The sequence below is a fragment of the Mirounga angustirostris genome, unplaced genomic scaffold, assembly GCF_029215605.1.
Source record: "Mirounga angustirostris isolate CCGP_5_RB_7025 unplaced genomic scaffold, mMirAng1.0.hap1 SCAF_9, whole genome shotgun sequence".
NCBI lineage: Eukaryota > Metazoa > Chordata > Mammalia > Carnivora > Phocidae > Mirounga > Mirounga angustirostris.
This window is the reverse complement of record NW_026991717.1, coordinates 92,922,554-92,936,111: the sequence shown is the minus strand read 5'-3', so window position 1 is coordinate 92,936,111 and position 13,558 is coordinate 92,922,554.

Below are 13,558 nucleotides of genomic sequence, written 5' to 3'. Positions count from 1 at the left end.
CATTCTTTCTAGTCCTCATAAAACTTCTACCAGATAAGTATTCAGAGAATATATTAAAGCATTAACTTAAGCAGCTGCCCTTTTAGTAAATCAGAGTAACATTTGCCAATATCCCAATTTTCTGGCTCCTGTCCCCATCTCCATGAATTACTAACTAAAATTCCAAGGTCATTTATCTGAATTTCTTCAGCGTCCTGCATTATTTATTTATTTGGCTGTAACATATACAGATCTATTATTAGCTCCTCAGCTAATCTGGGGGAAAACTTTTTCAACAGTTGTTTATTATTTCCTGTATACTTTTAATACCCTTCTCCTTATTGGAGAAAACGGAAGAAATACAATTTTGGTAATTGTCCTTCTCAGTGATATCTGCTATCATTTTCACTGTAGATCTGTTCTCCCCTGCCATCTTCTTGTTCTCTATAGAAGTGAATATAAACATTTCATTGCTATATTATATTTTTCAATTCAAGCCTCAACTAGTTTTAAGATTTTTGTTTCCTAAGATGATCCTACCAGGTTTTTACTACCATTTAGAAGTTTTCACTAGGTACTTCCTACCCTATCCTTTTTTTTCTAAATGTTATTTAGAAATTTCTCTTTCAATTTCTTTTTAATTATTGGATCATCAAAGAATTTCCTGTACAGTCCTACTTGTTTCCATAGACATTCTGCATATCCCTGGCTGTACTCCCCACCAATCCCAGCCATCATTCCATTACACACTAACACACAGATGAACACACATCTTTCTCACTGGTTTCAGTATCATGGATCTCACTGAGCAGTCTGTAATATTTGCCTATAATCCTATCACTCCTTGCTCTCCCTTTGTAACACTAATTCTGTTCCACTGGGAGCCCATACTCATGTTGAAAATTTACCAAAATAAATTCCTTTTATGAACAGCTACTTTGGTTTTTATCAAAAGCTAATTTATGTCCCATTGACATGATTCTACCACATTGCAATGGTATACATGAAATTACATTTGCTTTCTTTTTGTTAAATTTTTTGTTCATTGGGATTCAGATGTCTGAGGCCATAAATATAACTTATCAGTTTTCTTGTTACTTTCACTTAGAAACTGGCAAAATTTGTCTTCCTATAAGTGTTTTTTACTCTTAAACATATTTCCATTATTCACAACCAGGGCTGAGTGATCAAACTGGGAGTGGAACACTAATTTAGACTGGCATAGCTGAGAGCCAGAAGTCTAGGTAAACAATTGAGGGAACAGCAAAATATGAAGGCAGGGAATAGTGTTGGAAAAATATAATTAAAAACAAAAATTTTCTCCCAAACTAAAAAACCTCTCCACAAAGGTAGAAGAGAAAGAAAACAATTTTGTTATGTAATAAGCATGAAGCCAAAATGTGATGTGCATCACAGGCAATCTGCTAAGAGACTGCAAAGACAGAAGAAATCTCACCCTTCATACAGCCAAGCAGGTACAACCAATTATATACATGTTCTCAAGATAAACAATAATTGGTCTTCAAGTAAGAGGTATTGACAGTATCCATTTATTACACAGAGTTCATCCTAAATTCAACTGGTAATTGGGGTGACTGTGTCAGTCAATTAAAAGGAAAAATAAACTGCTTCTTGTGCTTATTATGGCAGGAGGTAGTTTTGCAGTTTCAAGCCAGTCTCCTGTGGAAGGTAGGCTCTTATCCTCCCACAAAAACTGGAAGACAGGGGTGCTATCCCCCTTGATCTTTATATTTCAGAGATATGTCCTTCAGAAAGATTTCTGGACCAGCTTAATTAGATTTTTAAAAAGATTTATATACATTTCAAAGACACAAAGAAAGAATTTACAATTACAAATTTTCTAATGTAAATGTTCTTAGTAAAGATCATGAAAGAAAATTTCTTCCCTTGTTTTCAACAGGGAGAATTAAGCCTCTTATTTTTATTTTGCATTTGTTTCTACAGTAGGCAAAGATATACACAGAAAAGTTCACCAGTAGAAGAAGAAACTAGAGTTTAGGAACGAGGTTATGGTATAAGAAAACAGGAAAGTTATCTAATTACTGGAATTGGTGTATAAGGTTTGATAAGGAACAAAGAAAGGGTCCATTTTGGAACTGGGATAGAAAGAGAGATGATATTAGCCAAGTCAATTTGGAACTACTGGTCCAGAACTTGTTCCATTCCATCTAAGAGAAAGGCTTGGTCCTAGAACCTATGGTAAACTGAGCTTACACAAGTCACTAAGCAGATCCAGATCAATTTGAAGGGTTTGGGAGAAGGGAGTTAAAACACATCTATGTTTCCAATGTATGGTTTTTCATTTTAGCTAGAATTTCTTTTTCTTTCCCTTCTTAAAATTTAACTTAAAGCCATCTTGATCAGCCTGCCAAATCTTTTTTTCAAAATCATTATTTTTTCATTCCATATTAGCAGCTTTTCATTTTTATTTCATTAGTAATCATTTAGAAAATGGAATCATTTGCTTTAATTATATCTATATAGTTCACCCACTATTTCATCCATCCTCTTTCAAACAATTAAAAAGCAATGGGAAAACATCACCTGTCCCCTCAAATTCCCTTGCTTCCTTCTTAAAAATTAACTAGCGTTTCATTCCCAATTGTTTTGGGCTTTATAATTTTTCCCGACATGAATCATAAGAAACTTGTGCTTTTGTAATGACTAGGAAGTACCTCATCATTTGAATACACACATTTCAATTCAAACAGCCTGTTTTTCACTTGGCATTGGCAGGCTGCCATATTCCCCTTAAGAGGAAATTTCACCAAACACATACTGCCAAGCTCTCATTCTTTACTGTGTTGTTTCCTCTCAACTTCCAGACCTTGTGAACTCATTACTTATTGTTTCAGTTGAGATGACTTGTTCCTTCAAATTCTCTAGAATGATTCTCCTCCTAGTTTAGGATAAAGACATTAGAAAACTGCTTACCCTGTCTGTGTAAAAAAAAATGGAAATAATAACAGTGATTATTATCACATAATACTGTTGTGAGGGTTGCATGACAATATATACATACAGGGCTAAATATAGAGCCTAGGAAATGGTGAGAGCCCAGAAGTTATAATTATTAAATATATTGAGCTATTATTTCTAATGTCCATTCAGCTGTTAATTCTAACATATAATCAACTCAAAGAAAATATGTTATGCATTAGCACTGTGATATGTTTTCCATTGTATATTTTTACATAGTTGAGTCTAGAAAATTGTCCCTTCTTCATCCCCACCTACTTCTTTCTTGGGTAGAGTGCTTCATCCCATCAAACAAGTGCAATATGGAGAAGTATTATTGAAGTCTTTTCACATGTATCTCCAAAAGAAAGAACAAGCTTTCACATTTGGCAGAGATCCACATGGAGAACAAAAAAACATATGACTTATCTGTTAAAGAAAAAAGCCTGTTCAGACACTAGTAAAAATGGTAAGGAAGACTTTATCAAAGACTACTTCAATAAAGGTATTGCAATAAGGAAGAGAGATGGCACTCAACTCTGAATCCAGCCAAGACAGCTGGAGATTTACAGCAAAGGAGCAAAATGGGGGGCTTAGTAGGTGGAAAATTACTAAGAGGAGACATCAGGGGTAGGAGGATTCCTGCCAAACTGGCCTAACAGGATTCTTACTGAAGACAGGGGAAGGACTTAAACATCCAGGGTGGGCCATGAGGAACTTCAGATCACATATCAAAGGTTGATCAGATAACGAGAGTGAGAATTCTGGCTAAACTGATTTAGCAGGATCTTCCTAAAACTGGGCTGGGCAGCTGGGGCCAAGGTTGAGAACTAATTAAGAAGGGGGCTCTCAGGAGCCTGAATAAAGTTTGGTCAGGGAGTGAGTCTTTGGCATATCCTGTGAACCACCACAATACTTTTCTATGTGTTTGAGTCTTAGCTCTTCAGATTAACTTGAAGTCCTAAACTACCTGAAAAACTGCAACAGAAAATATGTTTCAGTTATTACCCTAGTGTCCATAAAAGAAACTTTTTAAGAACTACTTAATTTACTTCCTTCTAGAGTTTAACATTATAAGTAGCTAGTGAGCTTTATTAATTATTGAAACATCAATTATCTCTCCTAGAAAACACACAGACACATGCATGCACACACACATGCACAGATAAAAAGTGTGCCTTGGTCAAAGAGTAGTTTGGAAAATAATGCATGATATGTTAGTCCTTTGGAAATCCACATTGCTATACATATGAGGCTACGAGAGTTCCTTTAAATAAAAAAAACAATGAAAAAGAGAAAATTTAAAAAAAAAAGCAAACCTCTAAATTTTACTTAATCCAGCATTTCCCATTTCCCGCCCCCCCCAGAGATTTTTTTTTCCTTTACATCTGTTAACATCTATAAACCAGTGTTTCCTTAAAACCAATTATGGAAAGACCGGCTTAAGCATGACAAATATTTTGAGAGGGCTCACAAATAAGGGGTGTTGGGAGGGTGGGCATAAGCTGTGTACTCTGTATTTGTTATATTCAGTATTATATCTCCAATACCTAAAAGGTAAACTGCCACTAATATTTCTTGAGCAACTATTTAACAGATTTCTGCCAAAATTTTACAAAGTTCAAACTGCATGGAACAAATAGAGTAAGAAATACAAATTATTCTTCCAAAATTCCATTTGTGACTGGGTTTATTGTCTGATGCTCCTAGTTACTAGGTACTTCTGAGAAGTGTCTAACCCTACTTAGCTCTGTACTTACCCTAAATGATAACCAGATAATAATCCTTTACAGAAATGATGGAGAAAAAGTACTCAAACATTTTATGAAATACCATGTGACTTTTTAAAATAACCAGGGGTACATGAAAATTATTCTAATCAAACTAAAAATAGCAAATCTTTAGAATGTAATGTTTGACTAGTTCCAAACAAGTTCCAAAATTTTTAAAAGCCATTTATAAAATGAAACACAATATAAGACACTTACAATAACCCCAGAAATCCCATTTTTTTAAATTGGGAAATATATGAAATCAGGACAGCCAGTTATAGAAGCTAAACATCTAGAGGAAAATTGAAAAGATCCTAGGTTATTTAGTATTCAGGGCCTTATAAAAGATAGGACTAAAGATTTTTAGAATAATAAATATAATAAGATATTTATTGAGCAGGCTGCTTTATAAATGTCAGTTGATAAAGTTGAATATTTTTCTAGCTATGGTTTTACCAAAGACATGGAAACATAGCTCAAATGTACATTCTATACATCAACTATGAATGAAAATGAATAAAAACATAGAGCATATTTCAGTGAAGGCAAACTTCTGGGGATCTAAAACTACAGTTCTAGAGATCTATAGAGAGGTCTACATAAGGATAAAGTTACAAAATATAGTAAATATATAAAATTTACTGATAATCATACTTGTTGTATCTTAAGATTGAGGTTAATCACAGACATCCTTGAACCAGACCAGTTTTATCATTTATTGTTTTAGCATTTACTAGTGGTTTTGAAAAGATTACTTAACCTCTCTGCACTTCCATTTTCCATTTATAAAATGGGGCTAATGATTATGCTTAGAATAATATCTGATGCATTATAAGTACTATGTAACTGTTGGGTAAAATATAAAAAGTTAGCATAATTTGAAAGAGCTATCAGGAGTTAGTAACTTTTGCTAAATATTAAGTATTTTAAAACAGCCCTTGACAATTTAAGATTGTAATTAATTCATGATTGAAATATTTGACAAGTAATTGAAGTGTTGTATTTTAATGTTATCAATTAAAGAAGAAACCGTGAACTGATATGTAGAAGAAAACTTCTGTTGTGAAAGTTTGGAAGCCTGATTTATATTCTCATTATACAAAGGGTAAGCATATTTTAGATGCAGAAATAACCCTGAATAGAATCAATATATTCCTGCAAAAGAAAATTGGCTTGATTATTAGAACAAACACTTAAGACCACAGAATTCTATTACATAAAACAAAAAAGTATATGATTTTTCACTGAAAAAAATTTAGGACATTATTATTAATCAGCAGCCTCAACTATAAAAGAATCTTGGTCAAACACTTGGAGAACATCTGGTTTTTAACAGTCGCAACTTTTTACCAAGCATTAGTTACATGTAAAATATGTCCTAAGTATTATCATGAGCTGACCATTTTAATGGGGTTCTTAAGTAACATATTTAAATAAATACAGATAAAAAGCTATTTCTTGTACAGATTCAGTTGTTTTATAGGTCAATATTCCTTGTTTGAGATAATTTAATTAAATTATCTACATGAATGATATTTCTTTAATGCGCACAATTCTAATTCCTCCAAAAATTAATGAATTGTTAAAATTTAAATTAGAAAAAAAAACTACTCACATCTTCATTTCTTTTGTGATTGGTATGGATTTTGCTGGTTTTTGACTTAACATAGTTTTGCACGATTAGCATATGTACTTCAATATCACTTATGTATTTTTCAATAACATATATAGTAATCTAGAACAGTCTGGAATACCATCTCTCTCTCTAGAACTTTCTTTACTACCAGTCTGCACTGCGGAATCCCACCAGCCTTGTTCAGCCCTTTTCCCCAACCTAGAAACTTCTTATCCAATAAAATATCCGTCTTCCTCCCAAGACTACAATCTCTTTACCTTTCAAGATGACAACTAGCTATTTCTATAAAGGAGTACATGAACACACACTAGGTGACAAAGGCTAGAAGACTTTACCACTAACATAATATATGCATTTTTTCCAAGGGCCTTTTGGTGATAATGACCATATTGTGTTGATGAACTCAAAAGAATGATTCCAGTGGAGGGAATTTCATGCCATGGGAGCAATTGCAACACTCCAAAAGATGCCTGGGGAAAGTGTATGGGATGAATCAACACCACCTTTGACTTTCAGCATCAGTTATTAGACACCACAATTTCACCCCACATAGAAACATATTTTCTGTTTTCTTTCAAATATATTTTGGGCAAAATAATACAATCGTCATTTATAAACTTTGGAATGTAAGTCAGTCTACTGCGATAACACAATGTGAATATTAACATTACCTAGCATTAACCAAAAAAACCCCATAAATATTTAGACATCACTGTATTCTTCATTTCACATTTATCTCTTTTTTTCTACTGATTTTTAAAAATGGTAATGGCTCTAGAAAAATTACAGCTCTCTTTAAACAACAAGTCAGTTTAGCAAGCTCATTCATTATTGGCTCATCTTCATTCTTGGGTACTTTCACTCCTGTAAAAAGCTTATATAACCAGCAAAGTCACCTCAGTGATGAATAAAGCAGAATTTGTAATGAATTCCTACCCAATTAAAGGATAATTCATCCAATTCTATTCCTAAATAAAAATATAATCTATATACTAACTGCTGATAGCAAGAATTATAGCCATTCTAGCTGGTTTAACTACTAGAGAGTGCTGGTTTAACTACTAGAAAAGTGGCAAATGGAAGTTCTATGTTGGTGCTCTGCATGTCTATTCCTCTGACCAAATACAATCCCATTCAGTCAATGCCTAAGGCTTCCACTCTTTCATTTTAGTGTTGAGTATGGTATATACCATATAGATTCTCTACTATCTAGGAGTTTTTAAAAACGGTTTATTGAAATATGACTTATCTACCATAAAATTCACTGCTTCTAAGTGAATGATTAAATGATTTTTAGTGACTTTACAGAATTGTGTATCCATCTTTACAATACGTTAGAATATTTCCATCATTCTTAAGATCCCTTTATTTCAACTGTGTGCCAGACATTCATATGCATTATATTCATCACTACTCTGAAAGGTGGATTTTATTAAGGTTCTGATTAAAGTTTATGATGATTAAATAAATTGCCATAGTCACATAACAGACTCAGTGACTAGCAGAATCAGAATTCAGACCCAGGTCTGTCTGATGCCAAAATCCAAGATTAGCCCATGACACATGCCATCACACCTATTTCTCCTTATAATTCCTTCTGCCTTGTACCACCACTCCTCTTAATTCCTCCAGCCTTGTAATAAGTACATAAAAAATACTAAGAACTTATTGCTCAAAAATACTCAGAGTTTAAAATACTGCAATAATTTAAGAATTTGAACACCTCTAAAGAAGTGTTCCTTGACTTTATCAAATATTATCCTTTGACTCTTACCTATGATTCCATTAACTCTTTTCCTCAGTAAATATTCTAACGTCTTTATCACTTCGGTTTTTCCCTTCTGCCTGTAAACAATTACATAATATATACCTCCTTGATTAAACATTTTTCCTAAATTCCAACATTTCTCAATGAATGGCTTGTTCTTGCATACTTGACTTTCACTGATGAATTTTTCATAGACTATTCAGACTACCTCTATTTTCTCCCTACCTATTACCTGCCTTTAACTACATATACTATGGCTTTTTTCAAAATAACTTGCCTGCATCTGTTCTCTGAGTGGTCCAAAATGAAGGCCTGATTGCCAAATTTGAAAATATTTTCTTAGTCTTTAACTTTCTTGAACATGGCAACTACTGATTAAAATTACTGACTTCTCCCCCCTCAATTTTGAGTTTTTCTTTATGGAGCCTTGATCTGTTGTTCTCCCTTCTACCTTCTTTTCTGCTTCTCTCTTTCCCTCTGTTTTATAGTTCCCTTTCCTTAACTTAATCCTTTAAGTGTAGATTCTCCTGGCCCTATGTTCAACCCTCTGCTCTTCCTCTGTAAAAGGAGCTTTCTGAGTAGAAACCCAGAAACATGCATACACTCAAATACACACAAAATTTTGCTTACTTTAAAGGGGTTCAAGAACACCTAAAATACAGACTTTAAATCAAAAACATTCTATGAACCCCAGGTTAAGAAACTGTATTCTGCTTTAAGAATCCTATTCTGCATGCTCTGTCTCAGCAATCCTCCATATTTTTGTCCCATTAGATAAATGAAACTCCAAAATTAACATCACTGATTCTATTATTGATCTCAAACTCCCACATTCCCCATCGCCTGCTGGATATATACTAAGATGTATGATCAGGTCCTCATGCTCCATACATCCAAAACCAGTCTTATTATCTGCTACCCAGAACAGGCTCTCCTGAATTTTTTAAATGTTTTGATATTTTTTATTGAAATGTAACAAACAAAATGGTACAATTCATACGTGTACTGTGAACAGCTTCACTGAATTTTTACAGACTCACTTGTTAGTACCAGTTTAAAGGCTGTTACCTCTCCTATCATGCCATTCCTTAGAAATTTTAAGTAAGATGGCCCAAACAGTTAATGGCATTTTTTACCTGACAGGGAGGATTCTGAGTACATGGTCATTCAACTGGGTTCCTGCAGGATTCCTGAAGTCTACAAAAAACCAACAGGATTTTTGAGTTGAAACCCTAGCTATAATAATGTAGTATTGAAGGACCCTGAGCAGTCTTACACTCTAAGCCTCTGGTTTTTTATTTTCTTGTTTATTTTTAATTTCCATACAGGAAAATTCATTCCTTTTGTTGTATGGTCCTATGAGTTTGGCACATGCATAGTCAGATAGCCACCATCATGGGGAAGATCTAGAACAATTCCATGACTCCTCCCAAATTCCCTCCTGCTATCCTTTGGAGAGAAACTTGAAGTCCATTCCTTAACTTCAGGTAACCACTGATCTACTCCTCATTCTATACATTTGCTTTTTCCAGAATGTCAAGTAAGTGGAGTAATATACTATGTAATCTTTTTAGTCTGGTTTCCTTTACTTGGCATAGTGCATTTGAAATTCACTCATGTTGCATGTCATCAATACTTCATTTATTTTTATTGCTGAGTGGTATTTCATTGTATGGATGTACTAGTTTGTTTATCCATTTACCAAGTTAAGGGATTTGAGTTGTTTCAGTTTACAGTTATTACAAATAAAACTTTCACAAATAGTCACATACAGGTTTTGGTGGGAATATAGGTTAACATTTCACTTACGCAAATACTTAAAATTGCTGGGTTGTAATAAATGTAAATGTATGTTTAACCTTACAAGAAATGACCAAACTGCAAACTGTTTTCTACAGTGGCTGTATAATTTTGCATTCCCACCAGCATTGTGTGCAAATTTTCCAGTTGCTCTGCATCTTTATAGGTAGATTGTTTAGTCATTTTGTTCTTTTTGTTCTTGCCATTCTAATACATGTGTATTCCTATCTCATTGTGGTTTTAGCTTGCATTTCTATAATGACTAAGGACACTAAGCATTTCAAGTGCTGATTTGGTTATCTATATATCTTTTTTGGGGAAGTGTCCATTCAAACTGAACTTTTTATTAGTATCAGGCCATTTGCTTTTTCTTCCAAAATTTGTTCCAGTTTTATTGAGATATAATTGACAGGTAACACTGTATAAGTTGAAGGTATACAATGTGATGATACAATACAGTTAGTTAACACTTCCATTACCTTCTCCCATAATCAGTATTTGTGTGTGTGTGTGTGTGTGTATGTGTGTGGTGAGGACATTTAAGATCTACTCTCAGCAGTTTGACTCTCTTCTTTCTCAGTCTGCCCTTCAGAAAAACTCCACCAGTTTCCTTCAGTTCTCACTACTACAACTGTAGTTTAAGTACCATAATTGCTGTATCTCTTTTGTGGGACAAGTATTTTACCATGTATAAGTGTTATGTATTCACACTTTTCCCTACCACCCTTACTAGATTATTAATTTTGTCATAACTTCTAGCACAGAACTTTAAAAATGTATTTATTAGATAAATAGATTGTAACTAATGTTCATGTATATTTATTGGTTTTTGCATAATAGTGGTTTTTTAAATCTTAAACATTTGGGACAATTATAATAATAGTTACAAAGTAACATCCTAAATATTACAGAATCTAGTATCTAAATATGTCAGCAGGAAAAGGAATCTCAACCTGGGGCAGTAATAAGCAGCTTCTGCTTTTCTTCTTCCCATCAGAAGGAACTCAAGTATCCTTCACTAGAGTAACACAATGGGCAGTAGGATGAATAGTCAAATAATGCTACTGCTTCTTCTCTAGATGTGAACCCATGGCAGCTACATTGTGAGCACAGGGCAGCTGTCTGAGCAGCAAGGGTGTGGCCAGTCTTTCATAACACAATCCAAAGAAGAATGACAAACTAAGAATGACAAAAACTAAGCAAAACAAAACCAAAATTTACCCACACAATCACTATTTCTTTCTTTCAGCCTCCTCTCCAACTCAATAATCTTAAGAGGACGTATGAATGACCTATAGGCAGATAAAATTATTTTTTATTTATAAACTCAAAATTTTTACTAATCTATATCATTCTAGAGTATCCCAGCTATGGCTTTATGACTTTATCAATTGCATCATGTGTTGCTCTATGTTTATGTGTTAGGTAGGGCTTAAAGGTTGACTAGCATATTGAAGATTTAATTTCAGTGCCCCTGGAAGGCGTATTGGAATATTGAGAAATTGTCCCATCAAGGAAAAAATAAAGAAAAAATTTTTTTTACTTTTGTGTAAATTGGTTATTTTTTCCCCTAGAGACACAATAGTTCTCAAATATCAGAAGCACATTGGGACAGATTTCTTTGCCATACATTTTGTTTTTAATACTACTTAACCAGGGATGCCTGGGTGGTTCAGTCGGTTTAATGTCTGCCTTCAGCTCAAGTCATGATCCCAGGGTCCTAGGATCGAGCCCCGCATTGGGCTCCTTCCTCAACGGAGAGCCTGATTCTCCCTCTGCTTGTTGCTCCCCCTGTTTGTGCTCTCTCTCTCTCTCTGACAAATAAATAAATAAAATCTTTAAAAAGAGAGAGAGAGAGAAATGCTACTTAACCAGTCTTTATCCTCAAGTCAGAGATTAATGATATCTTAGATTCTATTAAAATTATGCCACAAGATTAATTACCATAGATATATTTCACTTATGGCACTATGGCAGAATTATTGGGCATCATGACATAAAAAAAAAATTTCTACTGAACACATTTAATCCAACTTTTGAGAATAAGTACAAAATTGCCCCATTTCTCTATTTGGGGACAGAAAATGTACAGATATAAAACAATAAAAAAACAAAAGAAAGCATCCATACAAAAAGTAGGAAATGAGTACCTTAGGAGGGCAAAAGGAGGAGGGATAATCATTAGCTACAGTTGCTTTAGGAAGAAGATGGGATCTGAGAGATTGTGAGAATTTATAATATCAAAAATAGTAGTGGATAAAGGCACCCAGGTAAAGGGAACTAGGAAGCTGAAGCACAGAAGGACAAATACACAGCATATGATCAGAGACCAATAAGTGGGATAAGGGAGAAATACAGTTAGAGAAATAGGGCCTGATTAGAGACAGTCCACTACAAGAGGAAAGAGAGAGAAGATTAATGAAAAAATGGCCAAACCTAGAGAGAAATAAAGGAAAAAAGAAAGGTGGTTCAGTGATCTTTTTCATTGCTGAAAAAGGTCATGAATGGGATTATATAGAGAATAATAATACACATGTCAATATACAATTCCAGTTTTGTTTCTATATAACCTTTTCATATAACCTGAAATTATTCTGAAAATGTTCATGAGAAATCCCTTAAAGATGAATAAAAAGGTCTCTTGCCCAATTTTTATGTTTAAGAGGATTCTATCAGAGTACTGTTGCCTTAAAATTATCACTCAGAAAACTATGAATTTTTCTGTGTGAGTAGGAAAGAGGCTTTGTAAATATCTAATATATTATTTTATCTAATAGGAAAATGTAGGATTTGCTGCTATGGACATTATCAGAACTGGAGTGACTTTTTTTTTTTTTAACCTCCCATTCCCCAAATGGATTATCTTTTGTTCAGCATGGACACGATTTAAATTATCTGATTCTGCATTCATGTGACTGCCTGGTGATAGATAGTTCTCAGAATGTCTGACAGTATTTCTTGTAAGCATCAGACATGATAGAGAGAAGGGTACTGATGGAGCAGAAGACTTTGAAATGTCATTTTGGATCAGTGCACAGCATGATTCAAGGCTGCATAGAAAGAGGAGTCTGAGGAGCTATTAAAAAATGTGTGTGTCAGTATCTTGAAGTACAATGTGAATCTAAACTGGCCACTCCTTTCTTTTAAGCTAATTGATGTGTTTATCTCAGCTTTTCCCATGAGAGATTTTATGCTATCTGAAAACTAAGATTAATCAGGATTAATAATTTAATTTAATTATTTGGGGCAAAGGTCAACATGTAGATCAATTACCTTATTTTGATGACTGATAGACATTTCCTACACTGTTAAAAGGGCCAGGCGAATCAGGTATCTGTCTGAAGTTACACACATACCACCACAAATATAGCTCTAAACAGTGAACTTAATTTCACATGTCAAACAGAAAATGTAATCATAAAAATTCACAGTTGATATACTGTTAAGATCTTGCATGATTCCAAATTTGTGAAATCACATAGGATTCATACATATATATCGAAATGTCTTATATTGAGAGTAGTGAATGAAATCCTCTTATTAGTAGTGCATTTACCCATTTATCTTTGCAACTCCTGCAGTTTCTTTTTTTTTAAAGGGAATTGATGTGTTTACGTTTGTGAC